Raw genomic sequence first — 5,167 nt, 5'->3', positions numbered from 1 at the left:
GTTTTTGTACGGGTCCTTTAAAATAGATTCCACCGTGGGGATCGAAACGGAACATAATAGATAGATATAATGTAAATCGCGAACCATTCTGAGGAGATGAATTCTTGTCCGCTACTCTTTCATTTACAGCAAATGATCAATTGCAAATACAATACAGAACAATAGATACAAAACGTTATGAAAAATAAAATGACTCGTGTTCTGAGAAAACTGAGCATAATTCATGTGCGTAAAGTGTCGTCCCAGATTAGCCTGTGCAGTCCGCACATGCTAATCAGGGACGACACTATCCGCCTAAATTAGAATTTTGCTTAGAAGAGACTTATTTAAACGCAAAATGTCATAAAAGCGGAAAGTGTCGTCCCTGATTAACATGCTTTAACGAAAGTAATATTAGTATTATTGTTAAAACTTCTTAATCTGTCGATATGAGTGTAAAACAATACTCGTGAATTAGACATGAGTCATAAGTAGAGGCAGATGAGTACACTTTGCCATGCAGTCACCCATAATATTCACCTTGATCCGGCAAGATATATACAATATGTATATATAGATCCATCAAACAGATTCCATCTCTGGTGTGTAATTAATGTTTGCAATTGGTCTATACGTGTAACCAATAATATTTAAGAAAATATAATATTTTGCAAAATAACATCTGCAACCAATGCTCATGCCCCTAAAAATTACGATAAACAAGCTGAACTCATTATGCATTCCGTACAACATGACGATGAAATTCAAATCTTTAATAAAATCTAATATACGGTTTTAATGTAAACGTGACTGATATTCGGTACGTACTTAAATAGCCGGATATCAATGATATTATTTTTTACAACTCATTGCATTAATATGCTTAACAAATTGGAACATATTTTAGGCTATACGATTAAACACAAAAACCTGCACATGTTTGACCGAAAACCAAATTTTCCACATGGATGCTTAACGCATCTTGCAGACATTAAATAACAAAAAATATTTAAAAAATTAAATAATTTAATAACCTAACACTAAACATTTGGGTTGAACAGAATTTGTCTTGTCGCCAATCAACTGGTCTCTTGCTTTAGTGCGGCAGATCACATACTCCGTAAGCAGTAAAACATTGGTGAAGGCAACCATGATACTAAACTTGATTGGGCAAATATTTAGTTTTATTGTTTCGTCGAGCGGATCATCATCACGTTATTTGAAAAAGAACAACTGGCAGTGACAGTTTTGTTATCAAACAGAACAATACCCCCGATTTTGTAAATACAATTCATATTGGGTGTTTTGATACATGTGCAATACATTAATACTCACCGCTCTAAAACAGGATTGAAATCGAAAGGTGGTATTTCCCCTTCAGCATTAAATCAGTTAGCAAACACAGTCAATATGTTGTAAAATTAGCAGGCTTGAACAACATTTGTTGCGAACACTTTGTCTATTATGATTAAATTGAAATTGTTAATTAAATGATGGCAGTACAGTCATTTATTGATACAGACTCCAATGGTCATAAAATGTCTCATCATAATGAAAGTCTTAATGAGGTACTAAGGACACTGAAAAGGACTTCTGTGTCGACATTATTTAATTTAAAATGCCCCTTGTGGCCTTGACCATTGGCATATTGAACCTAAATCTATGTTTAGTAGGTTTAAGTAAACCCTATTCGTATAAAAGGTTGTTATTGAAAAGTTTAGTACGCTGTAATGGCTAAACATTAACATAAAAGTATATACAGCATCCATCTTTTATTGTCTTTACAGACGAATAACCACATATCAAATCATAATATAATCAATACAATTTAATTTTAAAATGAATAGACTTATTTTAGTTTTGTAAAATATCACATGCTCTGAACTATCTGAACTGGGTTATCAATGTTTATATCGGCCGTCTTTCATTCAAACACATTCAACATATTTGTTCCAATCAAAATTCAGATTATAAAACTTCAAATGACCACAATTATTAATTGCATTTCTATTTTGGGTGGTAAATATTAATGCCTAAAATAGAGGTTTTTTAACCATGAACGGTTACATTTTTGTTGTTGACGAAAGTGACAGATCTTGGATTACACAGCACACGTAACATTGCTCAACATGATATGTATATGTAAACTTCGTAGACGACCGAACACTTTAACCCATTTATGCCTAGCGTCTAGAAAAAAGGCCTTGACAAACAGCGTTGACCCAGATGAGGCGCCGCATGATGCGGCGTCTCATCAGGGTGTGCGCTGTTTGCTTAAAGGAATTTCTGTAAGACAAATTCTAAATATAGAAATTAATATACTAGACATACCTAATTTTGGAAATAAATTGATCCAATTTAGAAGGATGGGTGAGCACACTAGGCATAAATGGGTTAATATACGTGCAAATGCACCTGTGTAGCTACTGCTCTGCGTATTTGAGATAACAGAATTATCACATAAATGTATTTGCTTTAACAAATTGGCGAATGTCTTCTTCTTATCGAAGCAACAACCCGAGTTTTCACCCTATCAAATCTATAAGGCTCTTGTAAATCGATTCTGCAGAATTCTTAGTCGATTTACACGGCCGTTAATCACGGGCGCCACCTCTTTTTGCGATGCATTGATACAAAAGCCACGGCTACTTTGGAGGTTGTTCTAAGGGCCGGATGTTTTGAATGTCACTGATAATTCTTCAGAAAGAGTAGGTTTACTATGTGTGTTTTTTTTTCAACATATTTCTTATAATCCCCACGCTTTTAGAACCTTGAAACTTACAATCATGGCAGCTATGAGCATATGTGCGACGGTGACGGGTGACGGAATTTGATCTGACCCCTGGGTCAAAAGTAATGGGTAAATACGTGGGTAAAATGGGTTAAAAAAACTCATTTTACTAACAACATGCGACGCACATGATAATAACTTTTGACCCAGGGGTCAGATCAAAATTCCACATAGTGCACCGTCGCACATATGCTCATAGCTACCATGTGTGCAAGTTTCAAGGTTCTAGTTCTAATCGTGTAGGAGGAGATAGTGGACAACCACGCCTACCCAAAATTTAGTTTAAACATAACTTCTTCATTAATTCACCAGTTTACTTCAAATTAATACTGAACATCTCTTATTACAACACGGTCTATCTGACCATCCATGTCCACATTGCCCAACCCAGAGCCATTGATAAAGGTAAAGGCAGCTTGGTTCCCGACGTTTTTCAAATTTATCGAGAGGTCCACGGGTACTGCTTCCCCGTACCCCCATGTTTTTTTCGTACCCAAATTTTTCGTACCCATTTTTTTACGTACCCATTTTTTTCGTACCCATTTTTTTCATACGCTAATTGTTCGTACCCATTTTTTTTCGTACCCAAAATGTTTTTTCTATCAAAATTTCTTTTCGTACCCACTTTTCGTATTTTTTTTTAATTATGAAAATACATGTATTTCAAAAAGGTTTTTAAGATTTCTGTCATTGAATATACTATAAAACAGGACAGAAACTTAAGTATAATAAAAAGGTTAACGATTAAAACCGGAGCTATCCTATTTTTTTTGCAGATGATGAAAGAAGGTACAAACGACATATTTAAGCTTATTAAAGATTCGCTGACATTTGCCTTTTATTGAATTAAGCCATTGGAATAGGGGACAACACTAATCGTTTCAAGCAGAAGTAACATATCGTGAATTATTTTACTGTATAAACATATTTGTTGTAGAAAAACTATTTTGAGCATGTTGAGAATTTATTGAATTTATTTGATATTACATATTAAGGGTTTATATGATACGATATGTTTGTTTTCAGGTCATTGACTTTTTAATTGAGTTGGTTTCTTATTTGTATATTTATTTCGATATTTTTTATATAAACTTTGTAGTTGTTCTGTATAGTTTTGGGTTTAATTATTTACGTTGAAAAATAAATGAAAGATGGAAAAGGAACATTATCTATCAAATGTTAGTTATATGATGATTCATATATTGTGATTTGGCGCCACCTCATGTCCTTGGCGCCAACTCCTTGGCATTGGCTCCATCTCCTTTGGGAAACCACTAACTTATCTATTAGATTTGGAAGAAGCCAACGTGTGTGTACATGCAGCAACTTGTATATGTTGAATGCAATTGTTTGATGTCGTTCGCGAATTTATCGAGTGGAAATGTGCTCATCACATAAGCACAATAAATCGATTTGCTTTCTAAAACTCCACCATGCCACAACTTATAAAGGTCCTTTCCTTTCCAAAAGAGTTGTGATTTTATGTTTCTGTATATTTGTTGTTGAAAAGATCTTCGCTGAATCGCACTAAATTGTTCGATTAAAAAAATAGTGCGAAATATGTTAGAACAATTTTTAAAACCTACTCACGCTGAAAAATAATCCGTGAATTTTTTAAAAACATCCGGTCCTTAGCGCCACCTCGGAAGTAGCACTGGCTCTTTTATTTATGAATTGTAAAAAAAGAGATGGCGCCTGTGATTTACGCCCGTGATCTACTGCTGCGTATGTAATTTGCCTTTCTGTATAAAAACATAAGTTAATTGACACACAAATCACTGCATTCATTTTCTCTTCAACTAAGACCCTCCTTTTAACATGAGTATATCACTTGATTTTTTTCATGAATACAAGTCTAGGTGTTTAGTAAGATATTAATCAACCATGTGAACAAATAAGACAAGAAAAATAAACAACTTTGGTTATTTTTTTATCTTTTTATTTAATAACATTAATTATAAGTAAATAAATGGACTAAATATAGTTTAAAACGTAAATTTGCAGTGTTCAGCAAATTAGAATTATTAAATTAATATTTTCTTTCGTATGTTTTACGCCATTGTCGATGTGTTTCATGTGAACCTTGTCTCTAGTGTGGTCTGAAGCTTTTTATTTACGTTAAATTTTCTGAACACGTTCATGATGGGTGTACACGGCCGTTAATCTCGGGCGCCACCTCTTCTTTGCGATGCATTTGGAAGAATGCAAATTTATCTATTAGATCGACGAGAATACAATATTTTGAGCATGCAACAACGTGTACATGTTCAAAACAATTGTTTGATGTCGTAAGCGATTTAAATGGGTAGACATTTGATCGCCGCACAGGCAAAATAAATATATGTTCTTTTAAAAAATTCACCATGCCACAACTTATTAAGGTCATCACGTTTCCGA

The sequence above is a fragment of the Dreissena polymorpha genome, chromosome 6 (assembly GCF_020536995.1).
Source record: "Dreissena polymorpha isolate Duluth1 chromosome 6, UMN_Dpol_1.0, whole genome shotgun sequence".
In the NCBI taxonomy this organism is placed as follows: Eukaryota; Metazoa; Mollusca; class Bivalvia; order Myida; family Dreissenidae; genus Dreissena; species Dreissena polymorpha.
Note: the sequence above shows the minus strand (reverse complement) of the source record.